At 40.4% G+C, this 14,912-nt stretch overlaps 1 protein-coding gene across 1 annotated transcript in view; it reads left to right on the top strand.

The window, feature by feature from the left end:
* The window catches only part of cdh24b (cadherin 24, type 2b), a 163,586-nt gene that overhangs the window by 1,070 nt on the left and 147,604 nt on the right, over positions 1-14,912 (top strand). The gene's annotated exons all lie outside the window — the stretch shown is intronic.

Genomic DNA, 14,912 nt, shown 5'->3' with positions numbered 1-14,912 from the left:
AAAATTACAGACTTCTACATGCTTTGCAGGTGGGAAAGCCTGCACAATCAAATACTTGTTCTCCCCACTGTATATATTATCTTATCTTGCACACAGCCAGATTTCTCCCCATACATACATATAGCTGCATTCTCAGCAACACACCTGCTAGCAAATTGTCTGAAACAATCAGATCTTTAAAACAACGGTTTTTATCAAATGTTGTAATGATTTTATATTTAAAGAAAGTTGAGAATACACAGTAAAATGTGTCAGAAATGTGATTCCTACATTCCTATAGCAACCCTCTGTTCATTCGTCCTTATAGCTTGATATTTTGGAAAATATGCTATATGCTACAGCAAGGAAATGGTTTACCTATTTAATTCTGAAAGCTGAAAACAGGCAAACACTGAGTGATTTCTGATATTTTTAATCGTCGCAAAGGTACTGTGAAGGGGACAACGGATGTTGGTAGTGGTTACATGTTGGACTATCTTGGAAAGGCAACTTCACCCCCCACCATTGCTAAATTCCACTTTGGTTATTTTTTGTAGAGCTCACTTTCATTCATCATTTCACAATGATTCAAAGCCAGATGGATCCATGTTTTTATGTTGTTTATAAAGAATTCTGACCCTACTACCCAACGGTCACAGCAGAAATGGACACAAAATTTTTTTCTGATGTTGTGTTGTTTCATTTTTTTGTGAGCTTGTGTGTTTGACATGTTTTGCTTTCAAAGATACTCTAGTCTTACTCTAGTCTTTCTTTCACCTTGATCTGGTCTTGCCTTTCTCTTTTGGCCTCTGGTTTAAACAAGGCATCTTGGCTGAGAGAACTCCTGCACACTGGATAATTTGTCCTTTTGGACCATTCTTTCTAAACCCCAGAGATGGTTGTGCATGAAAATCTGTAACACTCATACCAGTTTATGTGGCACCAACAACCTCATCATGATCAAAATCACCTAAATTGCCTTTCTTTGAAGTCTTTGGACAGTTCACAAACTTTATGCTAAGGTAAGATAACCCCCCCCACCCCACCCCGGCTTCATATTTAATGTAAAGGCAAATGAGTAGGATCAAACTTCACACTTCATTTCTAGCAGAAAAGAGCATAAACATTTCCCACAGTGATGAATTCTGTAGCTCCTTACAGAAAAAGCAATGCTGAGTCAAATATCACACATACACTTTACACCAAAGCAAAAACACATTTCAGTCTATAATAAGACAACTCCCTCTACCCCACCATGCATAAATACTCTAACAGATGGAGGGTAGTTTGCACACACACACACAGATTTGGCCACCTAAGCAGATGTGTACACAGACACAAATGTCCAGACACATACACGAAACCACACGTATATACAACACAAAAAGTATACAGACACATGCGTTTCAAGAACCGTTGTCAGAAATGCCTTCAAAACGTGGGCTTCCATGCACGTAAGCTGGCAGGCAAGCAGATGCGCACAAACACCCGCAATCGGTGCGAGAAGGGAACGAGTCAGCCCCATGAGTGCATAGCGTCAGAGGGAACTGAGGGTCCTGTGCGTGCACAACTTGGATCTCAACCACATGAGCAGTGGGGGAGAGAGGCAGAGAGGGATGGAGGTGGAGAGTGAGGGAGAGAGAGAGGGAGCAGATGGGTCAGCCATCTGGTGGATGGAGGAAAAGTGAGGGAGATGAAAAGAAGAGGGAGGGTGCACTGGAGAGACAGAGAGAGTTGGAGGAATGTGTGAGGAGGTGGAGGGTGGTGGCGGTTTGTTCATGGGAAATATCTGTGTGTGTGTGTGTGTGTGTGTGTGTGTGCGCACATGGAGTAGGTGATTGTAGTGTGTTGTAGCTGTGTGGGAATGTTTATGTGCATCATGGTTGGTCAGGCAAGATTCAGGTGCAGGTGGCCAGGGCAGTCGGCGGGCTGTTGAATAGACTCGTGTTACATTCAAACACACGATATTAAGTCAAGGTCTATGTATATGCATAAAACTTCCTGAATGTACTCACCGCCTTCCTATAATAAATTTGTTTCCAAAACTTCCCTCAACACTGTCCCACAGAGTCAGAGCCTGTTGTAGTTTATTTTGCGTTTTAGCGTCACTGCTGTACAACAACTATTAAAAAAAGAAATGAATGACCCACACTGTGCGACATCTTCTCCACTACCAAGAGCACGGACACTGCTGTTTATTCTCAGTGAGTCCCACAGACATTGCCCTGCTGCCACAGATATCCACTAAACACCAAATGTGTATTAATACACAGCTGAAAACAGCCCCCAACGAAAGCACTGTTTACTTCTATTGATGAGATGTTGTGGTCACGCACTGCAGTAAGCCACCCACATAATGGCAGCAAGCACTGTGAATAAAACTCTTATTTTATCAGGTTAAAGTAGCTTTTTGCCACAGAACATGTTGGCAAAGAAGCGGACAATGATAAATATTTTATCCCTTTAATTGTAAAAAAGGTAAAAAAGTAAGTTCATTAGTGTTTCTAATTCATGGTGCTTTTCTCTGGCAGTAAAATAGAGGATGTCTGTCTGCTCCACAGCAGGCTTATCCTAATCCTGAATAACTGGCCGGAATGGTGGCAAATATTGAATCACTTTTTATTGTTTATTTTGGTTTATGTTTAATGTCTACGTAGCACACTAGTCAAAAAATAAACATGCAGATGGTGGGCAGACACACAACTGGTTAAGCAGATAAATAGTTGTGACCCCCCAATATATACTGCTTTTTGCATCATTAAACAAAAGAGGCAGTGTGCTGTGTGATTTTAATATGAATCTGATTTTATGAAGACAAGGTTTTCCCTTGTCTCTGATGTGACGGACAATTTGAACATAATCATCTCTTCTCCCTGTGCTGTGGAGGAGGCTTCCTCTTGATGGGGTTCCTTACCGTCTGGGGTGATCCATTAGACGCTCGGGTGAAGTGGCAAAAAAACATCTGTTTCCTCACATCATTTCTATGTATTCATGATGGGATGATTTATGGCTCGGTTCTAAGATAAAATCGATTTAAAAATGGCTTGGCAGAAAAAACTCCCAAAACGAGAAGCAATGAGAAAAAGCTGGGTTATGTTTCGGTGTGAAAGTCAATATAAACGACCAGCGTCCCATAGGATGTGGAGGTACAGAGAGCCCAGAGTGTAGACGGGGTAAAATAAGCACCAGGTAGCAACACCCACACTCCGGCTCATTTCCTCTGGATATGTATTTTTCATGGGGATTGCAGCAAAAATTTACATTTTGACTTGCGTAATATGTGTAGTATGAAATGGAAGTGACCAGCAGAAGTGAGAATAATTTTTGCATCTGGCCATCAAGTCTGCCTCCTCAATACAGGTGCAGGGACCTGCAGGTGCAAGACATCAAAGTCTCATCTGCTCTGCTCAATGTCGACCCGCATGGCTCAACAGATTTTCTTCCAAACACATAAATACTAGTTTTGATATTGCTTAATTAGTATATTAAATGTCACTGCATTCTCATCAATGAGCCTGCTCCAGTTTAATCTTTATAACATGACGGTTTATAAATGCATGAGTTATTATTTGCACTTTGTTTACTTGAAAAAAAAAAAAAACAGATTCTCTCTGCTCTTGCTTTGTTGGAAGACTTTGCCACTGCTGTAGAGACATATGGCAAAATGGTAATTTCTCCCTTTGTTCTTTCCATCAACAGGTACCGAATTGTGGAACAGATGCAGGCAGTCACAAATGGTTAGTTAATGGTGTAGCCATTCATGTTTGACTGTTGACTATGGAACTCGGGATTAGGATTGTGCCAAAGGAGAATGAACGGCATAATGGTCAGAGCACTTATAGCGTGTGCTTTTGGCAATGTCAGGATGATATTTGGTTTGTTTTTTTTGTCATAACTTATTACGACAGGGGTGGATAGGTTATAATTCGATGAACACACATGCAACACACACTTCGACGAGCTGACTCTCAGTTAATTGTTACATGTACAACGGAGCTGCATTGAGATTTTGCAGCAGATGCGATCGAACCTAAGTGTTTGGTTACTCAGCTGCTGCCTTTTAAGGTTGTATGTAACTGTATATAACTGTGGGACAGTTCACGACACACGTCCTCCAGCTGATTTGGAGTCGTCGCTGTTAATGTGCTCATGATCAAATGTAAATCATGCATGATTCACTTGTCATAACAACTGCTATTTGAGGGAGTACAAAAATTTTACTAACTTTTATCAAGTTTTTTTTTTTATGAACAGTGTTTCTCTAAAAGCAGTCCAATTGTATTGAAGTCTATGAAAATGGGCTTACTTGTCTTTTTACTCATGAACTCAGTAAAGGTTTACTTGATCACTTTATGGTCCCAGTCTTCTAGTTTCAAGTCTACTTCAATACAACATGATGTTCATTTTTGAAATGATGGTCCCATTTAGGGGCATCACAGGGGCATAGTGGCTGGCGCTGTTGCCCCAAAAGCACCTTAAAAACCTCCAGTCTCAGTGCTTCAGATGGCACAACCAGGAACAAGAAACATGTGAACCCCTCTAAATGTTATGTGTTTAGCACCTCTAATATAAATACTGAGTTTTATTTCATTACTTATACGAAACACCATATTACAAGAACTCCCACAAATAATGAGAGATTGTCATTTTAATTTCTGTAATTTTGTTTGTTTGATGATTAAACCAATTAAATTGTGAAAGTTCAACTACAAAACACCATGTGACTTGAAGAATATAATTATAAAGTGGGGCAAAATACACAGTAAAGCATAATTTATACATTGAGTGAAAAACATACTGTGGGCTTGTGACTTACGAGGCAACCAAAGCCATGACATGGTATGTTACACTTAATGACAGTGGCACAGTGAGAAGGGAAAGTGAAAGAAGATGAAGCCGAGATAAGTAAGACAAGCGATAAAGAAATGATAAGTGACAGGACTAGAATAAAAAAAGATACGGTAGGCAGATAGTCTGATGAGACAGAAAGAGAGCTAGACAGAACAAAAAGAAAGTGAGAGACAGAGACACAGGGGGTGATGATGTAAAACAGAGTACCAGAAATTGTCTGGTGGGCCTGGAAAGATCAAAGAAATCACGCTCCCAAAAGCCTCAATGTCAGAAAATGGAGACCAATTTCACTAGGTTGGCAGGAAGCCTGGCTCCACCTGTAAATTAGACTCTGTCAGCCGGAGCAGTGCCGAAACAATAGCAGCTCCTGATGAAAGCGAAAGTGAACATGATGGGAAATGACAATACATGGAGCCACGACAAAAATTCCACTTTCACAGTCCACCCTCAACTCTGTATTCAGCTCACAGTATCCACTTTCATCACTGTATGAAATACACTAATGCTATAATTACTGCTAATATGATCGTAGGTATGGACAATTTATCATTGTTAGCTCTTCTGCTACTGCCAACTTAACTCTGGTGTGTGTGTGTGTGTGTGTGTGTGTGTGGTGGGGGGGAATTACCCAGCATATAATTTGCTCTAACTTTATTTTCTCTCCGCTTGGATGGTCGATGATTATCATCATTACTGTGATTATCACTCACTTGGCTCTGGTTGTGTTTGTTGTTCATCTGCACATCTTTCCATGCCTTCTCGTCCCAAGTGATGTTTCAGGTTTGGTCTGCCCTCTCCCCCTTCCTTTTTTATATTACAGCTACTATGATATCTACACAGGTGTGTGGGTTCATTGTTATCTTGCTTTTCCAGTGCAGTCATTTTATTTTCCTTTAAGGGAATGCTGCTGCAAAATTCCTGCTTGGAGAACGTAGATGGGGGGCAGCTTGACATTGAGTCTTTTGAAGATGACAGAACAAGTAAACAAACATACACACACACGTATATGTTTGAATCTTTGTTGGGACCCACCATGGACATAATGCATCTCCTCGCCCTTTAGTCAAAGCTAATCTAAGCCTTACCCTAAATCAGTGGTTCCCAAAGTGGGGGGCGCAGAGCAATTGCAGGGGGGGCGCGGGGTGAGGGAAAAATGAATGAATAAATAAATACAGTAAATATCAGCTAAAGATGGTTTGTCTTTTATTACAACCTGCAGTTCATGGCCGTTTCCTTTTATTTTTTCAAAAAAGGTTGAGGTTTGTAGTAATTACATTGCGTGAAATAAACTGCAATGGACTCTGAAAACAAAATGAGTGTATGTATGTCCTGTTCTCGGGGGGCCCAACAGAGGAAGTGTGGGAAACACTGCCCTAAACCAAGACTTAAATCTCCAACAGCCCTTTAAATGTCCGGAGTCCATATTTTGGTCTCTCATAAGATGAAACAGCAAGCTCCCATTTTTTGGACTCCATCACTATACTAAGACAAACCCCCATTCAAATCACACATTTTCGGAGAGTGGATACATTTCCAGGCGCATTACACATTAACAATGCACACTGAAACAATACTACAAAATTCAGTTTGAACTTCTGAAGACCTGTTCTTTTATTTATTGTGGATGAAAGAGCTGCTCTAAAGGTACTCACTTTCCTTGTTTTTCCTAAAGTGTTTAATGTATTTATCATGGGGTTCTTTTGTCTGAGTGACTTGTGAACTACTCTGATATGGAAAAGGAATTTGATATGTTTTGATGATGTAAAATGCAAGTAATAAAAATAATTAAACAGCATTAACCTGTATCCCTAAGGCTAAATTTCCTTAACAATTTCTATTTACTGAAGTGGAAATGGTATTATAGCCACTTCAAAACAAATTGAAACAACTTTTTGTTTGTTGCTGCATTTTTCATTTTGTTGGAACTTTAATTTTTAAATGACGAAAATACATTTTTTTGCAGCTCTATTACCAATCCAAAATTGAAATATTTGCTTCATTCATGTCTTTCTGGATCCTCCTTTGGCTGTAATTACAGCTTCATATATTCTTGGCTAAGACTCCACAAACCAGGATTTGGCCTGTTTATCCCGTTCTTCTTGGCAGTTCTTCTCAAGATCCATCAGATTGGATGGAAAACATCTGTAAACTCTTCAGGTCTGTCCTCAGCTGTTCTATGAGATCTGATTGTGGGATTTGACTGGGCTACTTAAAGACTGTTGGAGACTTCTCTTGAAGCCACTCCAGTGTTTTATTGGCTGCGCACATCGGGTCACTGTTTCTGCTGAAAGCCAAACTATTGTTCTGCCTGGAGTTTAGTGTGCTCTAGAGCAGGTTTTCTTCAAGCCCTTTTTTCTTCCTATGGGAGGCCCCACGGCGTCATGCTGCCACTGCCGTGCCTCAGCGTAGAAAAACATAATTATGTTAAGTATGCTTATCCAAGGAACACAATGAAGACTAATTAAAATGAAACCTATTAAGTATATTGTGCAGAGGTTTGTAGACGTTGCTTTTCTTTTTTGTTCCAAAGAGCTTGTGATTTGCAGATGACAGTACATTTAGTTTACTGTCTACTGCACACTTGTATCAACGTTTCAACTTCTGACAGCTGTATTTCAACCTGTAGTGGCTCCTGGATGCCAAAGCCATATTCCTTCGCCAAAGCTGAACATAAACAGTTAAGTTAAAGCTTTGCACAAACAAAGAGCTGTGTTGCTAGATTACCTGACAATATAGACGACGTAGCCAAAACTTTCATTTAAGAGTCTCCAGAACTGCCGAGCAAGGATGAAGTTGAGTGTTCCTTCTTCTGACACATGCATTTCCGTGAAAGAGTTTCTAACTTTTTAATTTTACCGGTGAACATCGCTAAGTGTATGGTGATTCAGATGGAGTAGTGTTGCTAAAATCAGAATTTCTGCAGTGCAGAGCAGCAGCCTGGAATTGGCTTGGAGTTGACTTCTGGTTAACATGTGCTGCGCAAATTTGCTATATTTGCGGGCATCAAGAATGAGAGAGAAGTAAATAGATAAAGGGGCTAAACTGAATGACACGCAACAAAATGCAAATATGAAGTGGTCCAGCTACCACTAGGTTTGGACCAGGCCTTGGCTTCTTACAGCCCAGTTGAAAGTTGAAATGATTGCTCAGTAAATGATATTTTTTAAACACGAGGACAAAGGCGAAAGTTCAATTTCTTCGCTCTTTCCTCCAATCTGGCCAAAAACACAGCAGCTGCATGTTGACAGGCTCAGGCACATTTGACAGGAATCCTCCTCTGTTGCTTGGGCAGCCGTCCTGGAGGCCAGACTGCTAAGCCTTCCTTACCATGGGAGCTGGTAGGGAGCTGGCCAGGAGAGAGGCAACAGAAGCCACAGTCTCTGGCATGACTCCTGCACAGGCACTGGCCTAAAGCTGCTGGAAGATGAAGGACAGGTGGAGCCTAGCAACCGAGAAGCGAAGCCAATGCCAGGATTGAAAAAATATTTGACTTCAAAGAAGGAGTCCAGACAGAGAGCATCACTGGAAATTCGGTTCAAATAAATCCTGAAATGACGATGCACAAGGTCAGTTAAAAAATTAAGTGTTGAGGCCGGAGCAAAACTATCAGCAAAACATCTTTCATCAACTGTCACTGTGTGTAATGGGAATGCTTTGAATTCCTGGCTTTTTTCTCCCAACAAGCTTTTTTTTTTTGATAAAACAAACTTAAACTAGTTCAGTCCATTACAAGAGGACTGCAGTAAATCTTCCCTTCATGAAGGTTATGATGTTTATGTTGCTTTAGAAAGCTCCTGATTGAACTGGTTGATGATTTTGGAAGATAGACCGTGTCATATTTCACAGAAAAGATTTTCTGTTATTCTGACAAGCCGTGTATTATAAAGTGGAAACGCTTCACAAACTGTAGCCTCCAGCATGGCCACAAGGTAAAACCACACCTCTTTGAAAGAGTTTAAGCTCCATAGCTAAACACTGTAGGATTTCTTTCAGGACTGTATGAGTCTTACCTCAGTATCTAATTTTAAGAAGACGCTGATGAATGGGCTCCTGGAGAAAGAAAAGTGAGCTGTTTCTTTTACAATGAGCAGGTTCTAAGGTAGATGTTTCTTTCTGGACAAGATGCATGTGTTCATAAAAAATCGATAACATCTTTAAATCTGTTTGTTTCAGTAATATACAGCCATCCAACTGTCCTACAGGAAACATGTCAAGCAAAAGGACCTAGGAGGACTGCAAAGTTAATGCCAGCACTCCATAAAAAAAAAACAAAACAAAACATTAACTCGCTTTGCTTCTGCAGAAAATTGAACAGCCTTGAAAAATTAAAATTGCTTATCTGAACTGATGTGATCATGAACTGATTCAATGTAAAATGGATCAGAGGCAATAATTAGAAATTAATAGAAACAGAAAAAAACATGAATCTGGCCAGCAGGGTTACATAAATCCTGCAGTGAAGAGCACAGGCTGCATATAATGAACTATTGCCAGATTTGAGTCATGAGATCAAGCTTAAAGAAGGCCTTTGATGAATTAGATTTCATTCCATGCATGATTGGTGAAAGACGCCATTTAAACTGCCACAGAATCAACTTACAAGGTGAGTTAAGAGCTCTCTGCAGCCCCGAAGGTGTTGGAAAATGTGAAGCTTGTTGTAGTGGCTTAAATGAGGCTGATTTAGCCAACAGCTGGGTGTTTTACCTGGTTTTTCTGCTCCGCTGGAGCTGCTGCTACTTATGGCGACATTTTCTGCTTTTGTTGAGTTATTTCGCATTTTACATGCAGATGCAGCAGGCAGGCAGCTGGTGTCTAAGCGCGCAGTCATATTCCTTCTCCAGCTTGCAAGCTGCAGTTTCATATCCTCACTGACACAGCTAATATTCATCAGACAATCATTCATATTTATTGATTAATTTTAACCGTGTGCTGCTACAACAGCAAAATGATACCAATAAAGATATGATTGGCTTTGGTGCTGGAACATTTTTCTCCATGGAGACTGTGGTCACTCCGTGGCCTAAAGCAACTGCTTCATTTTATTAAGGATCCCCATTAGCTGGAACATTCAAGATATGAAAGAAAAAAAGTCACATCATTAAAATGTTTTTAATTTGTTTGTTTTTTATTTCTCTTTCGGCTTTTTCACTACTTGTGGTTGACACGGAGAGTCAGCTCCGTAACTTGCATGATTGATTTGGCTACATTTTTCACACTGGATACCTTTCCTGCCGCATCCCTCCCTCATTTATCCAGGCTTGGGTCTTACCACTTCTGCCTGAACCTGATAATAAGACCTGATTAAAACATACAGGATTTGATCATTTTAATCACTCCCAATTGGGACACTATTGCAAGGTATGTGCTAAATGACTAAATGGCATGCAGAGCTACACACACACACACACACACACACACACACACACAAAACCTGACCTTAAAGCTAGACCTACCAAAGCTTTCTCAACCTCTTGGTCTCCACAGGAGTAGGAGGAAGTCCCCACCAGGGGCATATAAACAAGCCTGCTCACACACATAGGCATGCTTGAAAAAGTGCAGATCTCAAGACAGATGTGTACAGACTGTAATGGAGTATGCAGTACATTTATCTTCCCACACCTAAAAAAATCTTTATCTGATGTCTTCATCTTCCATCTTTTTGTGTCATTATCATATACAGGACATCTTTATGAAATACAAGACCTTTTGTACGGTTTGTAGGTGTGAAGCAAAAATCCCAGACATTGCAGCTGTGCTTCTTGCAGCTCAGACAAAAAAGGGATCATTTAAATTGTGTTTTAACAGATGCTCGCTATCACATCCAAATAATCCTGAGCAAGCATTCCTAGATTATTTATAAATGCTGTGAGCCTGAAGTTTATGGGGCCTTCAACTATGGATTTTGAGGAGGGCATAAATCCCATCAAGGTTTCATTTAATTGGCACACAACACATTTTCCCAGCTCATCCTAATAAATAAGGGTATATCCTTTTTTTTCCCTTTTATATGAATATATTACCTCTTAAAGTGATGTGTAGGAGTAGTTTGGGTAGATATATGGAATGAACTCATTAGGATAACCTTTCAAACTGTCAACAGAGGTAGACAATAGTATATACTAAAATAATATATTATTACCAACAAATAGATAATAAAAATAAAAGGCTGGTAAAGCAAAAATAAAAATGGCATAGCTGAAAAAAATACTTTGATATTAATCAAAGGTTTCTTATTCGCCAGGGCACCCAACAAGAGCAAACTCATGCACAAATCAAACATATCTTTATGTGTTCCCACTCTCATGAATATCTTTTTCCTCCTATTAGATAGATGTGGGATTCCTGAAGTAAAACTTCCTAGAAGGTGTAACCGTATGGGTGATGCACGACACGCTGAATTCAAATATTTCTTATGTGACCGTAAACACCCTGTCTGCATTTGGCATTTTGTAGATATGCTATTTGGAAAAGAGGGAGTTGAGCTTCACTAAATTCAGCTGTACTTAGTAAACCAGAGGGACTCAAATCTGGGTTTTTCTGCTCTGATACTTGATCAAAGCGCATGATGACGAGGAATGGGTTCTATACTGTAGCAAAATCTGAGATCGTATCATGACTGCTAATTGAAACCAAACCTCTTTGAATTTCCTATCAAATCTATTTATGTACCGCCTTAAATCAAAGTTAAGAAAACATGCTCAGTTGATGTCTGTCATTACCTTTTGGGGGCTGACAAGGCATAAACACTTCTGTTTTTAGTTGTGGTTGATGTTTTCGATCTGACAATGAGATGAGCAGCATAGAAAGAATGATATGTGAAATGTATCTGAAGTAACAGCCACATCCTATTTATGGTTAGTTTTTCATACTTACTGAAGTGAGCGGAGTTGAGGATCTCAGCAGCTGCAGCTCTGGGCCAGTATTAGCCAGTCAGCTTATTACTTTTAATGACCTCAGTTCGTAATCTCGGTCTCTAAGAGTTTAGTCCAGTCCTGATTTTAGCATGCTGTCACAGACTGGATCTTCTGTCTCCAGTAAGCAGCCTTTGTCTGAGCCCAGACACCAGGCTGCAGACAACACAGTAACCACACATTGGCAGAATTATGGCTTTGGCTTTTTGGAAAACCATGACAGAAAAAAGGAAACATTTTGGGGCTGGGCTTGAGCCTGTTCCAGTTTGGATTTGGTTCTAGATTGATAAAATACCCAGACTCATTAAAGCTGTACTTATCAATAATTTCACACAAAAAATGAAAAAACAAACAAATAAACAAACAAACAAACAAAAAAAACCTCAAACTCATTTTCACTTCATTGCTTGGGTTTTTACAGCTCCGACTTCACTGTTTTCGCTCTTGTTTTTTTTTTTTTTTTGCTGACATGTTAGCCACAATCAGCTTTTCAGTCTGTTGTGATGCCACAAAAACATTTAATGCAAGCTTCAAGGCTTTCTTCAGTATGCTTGTCTTTCCTTGCTCTTTTTTTATTTTCAGAAGTAAAAAGCAGTTTTAAAATGTAGACTTTGTGCCAACGCTGAACGCTGTAATCACTGATTGAAATGATTGAAATTTTTCTGGTAAGAGATTACATAAACTCAAAGTAATGCAAGTTTCTATTTCTATACCTAAATACACTCTGCTCCCAAATAATTTCTGCAATGTGAATGCTTGGCTTCATGTGGAAAAATACAATTGCCAGCTGGACTCAACATTCCCACAATGTACAAATGTGACCAGCTGGACTGCTAAAGCCCACTATATGTGACACACTGCATTGCTATTCTCTGAATATTTTCCGCAAAGGTCTGTTGTGAAGGATGGATCCACATTTGGCATGCCAGAGCAGCTTTTTTCACGTACATCCTCTTCTGCCCATTCTTTTTCTCCTAGTCCCATATCTGCCTCTCTTTCCCTCATCGTCAACAGCCGTTCAAAGGCTGAAATAATTTGCTAAAAGAATATTTGCCAGTTGGATGAGTGACAGAGAGGAAAAAAAGCTAAATAACAATGCTTCCTTATATGGTCATTTGCATTCAGACATTCGCTTGTGCACCCTCTCTGGCACAAAGCCCTTGTCATATTCATACCTAGAGACTTGCCACCGACAGACAAACATCTCAGTCCTGTCTTCCCATGGCGTTATTTTCAGTGCAACAGCACTTAAAATGGTAAATGCCACGCACAAGAGAGGAAAGGAGGAAAGGAAGGAAAGGATGGGAGACATAAGTGCTAAGAGGAGAGAAAGAAAAAATGGCAGTGCCTGAGGGAACAAACATCACAGCCTGTCTCTCTGACAGCAAGGAGCAGACAGGTGCAGAAAGGAGGAGGACAGAGGGTCTATGTGTGTGTGTGTGTGTGCCCGTGCAGAAGTGCACCATCCTTCCAGCTGAGAGAAGGGCATCTGTCCGTCTCTTCTCCACTCAGACTATAGCGGGCGGCAGCTGTCCGTTTCCGTCTTGACGCTTTGCTATGAAACACTATATCTGGTGCTTAATAGCTTCCCGTATATCTAGGTTACCATCATGCATCTGTCCAGCTGTTTGCTGTCCTCATGCTCTCTGTCACTCTGCCTGTCTGTCCTCAGGTCCAACAAGCAATGCATGGTCCTATTGCATGGAGCCGACTCTGTGTCATATCGACCCACCTGCTTGTCTATCTGGTGCATCCATAGCTGTGCTGTTTTCCTGTCACTCCACATACCCACCGCTGGCTTCCTGTGTGTGCTGTGCATATGCCAGCATCATCTGTCTCCGCTGTTCCCTGTGGACCTTATATACTGAAAGATAACTGGAGGATAGACTGGGATCAAAGCTCCTTGGTTGCAGGGAGTGCACCCCAACCAGCCCACCCCATCTTCCACACTTCCTAACACATGATATTGGCCTTCAAAACACACTCACATGCTGTCTGCCTGCACACATGCACACTCCGTGGCATGGACATTAATAAAGTGCCTGGAAGCGCACACGGGACTGAGGGGGCAGTGGAAAAATCAAGTGCGCATGTCTTTGGACAAGAAAGTATGGGTCAGGGTTTCTTTCATTTTCACTTTCATGTTTCTCTCTTTTTTTTTTTTAGATACCCAGGGAGTTAAACAGTAGCTTAGCACTAAACTCTGTGCAGAGTGTGCAGAACACAGGCAATTTAGATTTTAACTTCATACCAGTTTTATGCAACGGTTAAAACAGTTAGAAAAACAGACTGAATAATCACCTCAGATACAGTCATTTAAATAATAGATTGTCATTTAAATAGAAGGTTAGTCACTCTAACACCGATTAACATTTCATGAAAATGATTCATCTCATTCCTGGTTCACCTTGAAGTTTGTTGGAAAGCCTTTTTCTGTGCTGGCCTGCTTCAGCAGCGAGGTCCCGATTTTTGAATTTATGAGTGCGTGTTTTAATAAACATAGGATGACACTATGATGTTCAGAGTCAGCCTCCATAGCTTTAGCGAGAAAGGAAAGCCATGTATCCAAACACACAGTGTCAACAGTGGGGCAGTAACGCTTCTCTGGAAAATAGATTAAGAATCCTCAGCCATGCGAGCAGTTATAGTGTGTGTGTATTTTGTTGGGAGACGGAGAACAATACATTGAATACAAGAGTCATGTGTCATCATGTGGACTTAGTGTCATCCAAATATGCATGCTTGCAAGAATTATCCACTTGCCACCCATTAATCCGTCCTCCAATGAACATTACCATTATTTCCCAGCAAGATATTGGACACAACAACACACTACACTGAAGTAGGATGGTTTTAAAAGTTGAAAATCGCAACTGTTGTTTCCACGCGGACATTTTTAACGTACTGGTGGCAACTAATTAACTAAAATGAAAAGGTCATAGATTCTCTCAAACCCTTTAAGAACTAATCATAAAGTTTGGTTGCTGCCAAAAGTATATAATAAATCTAAACAGAAAGCCTAATTTGTGATGGATTATCTTATATGCATGATGTATTATCTCTTCCACCCACAACCCATCCACTGTTAATAAGAGATTAATTACTCAACAAAACTGGGATTTTGCATTATTATGTGAGCTGTTTCAATGCCACTTAAAAAGAACAGTAGTT

Source organism: Echeneis naucrates, chromosome 17 (assembly GCF_900963305.1).
Source record: "Echeneis naucrates chromosome 17, fEcheNa1.1, whole genome shotgun sequence".
In the NCBI taxonomy this organism is placed as follows: domain Eukaryota; kingdom Metazoa; phylum Chordata; class Actinopteri; order Carangiformes; family Echeneidae; genus Echeneis; species Echeneis naucrates.
This window is presented reverse-complemented; position numbering and strand designations above follow the sequence as displayed.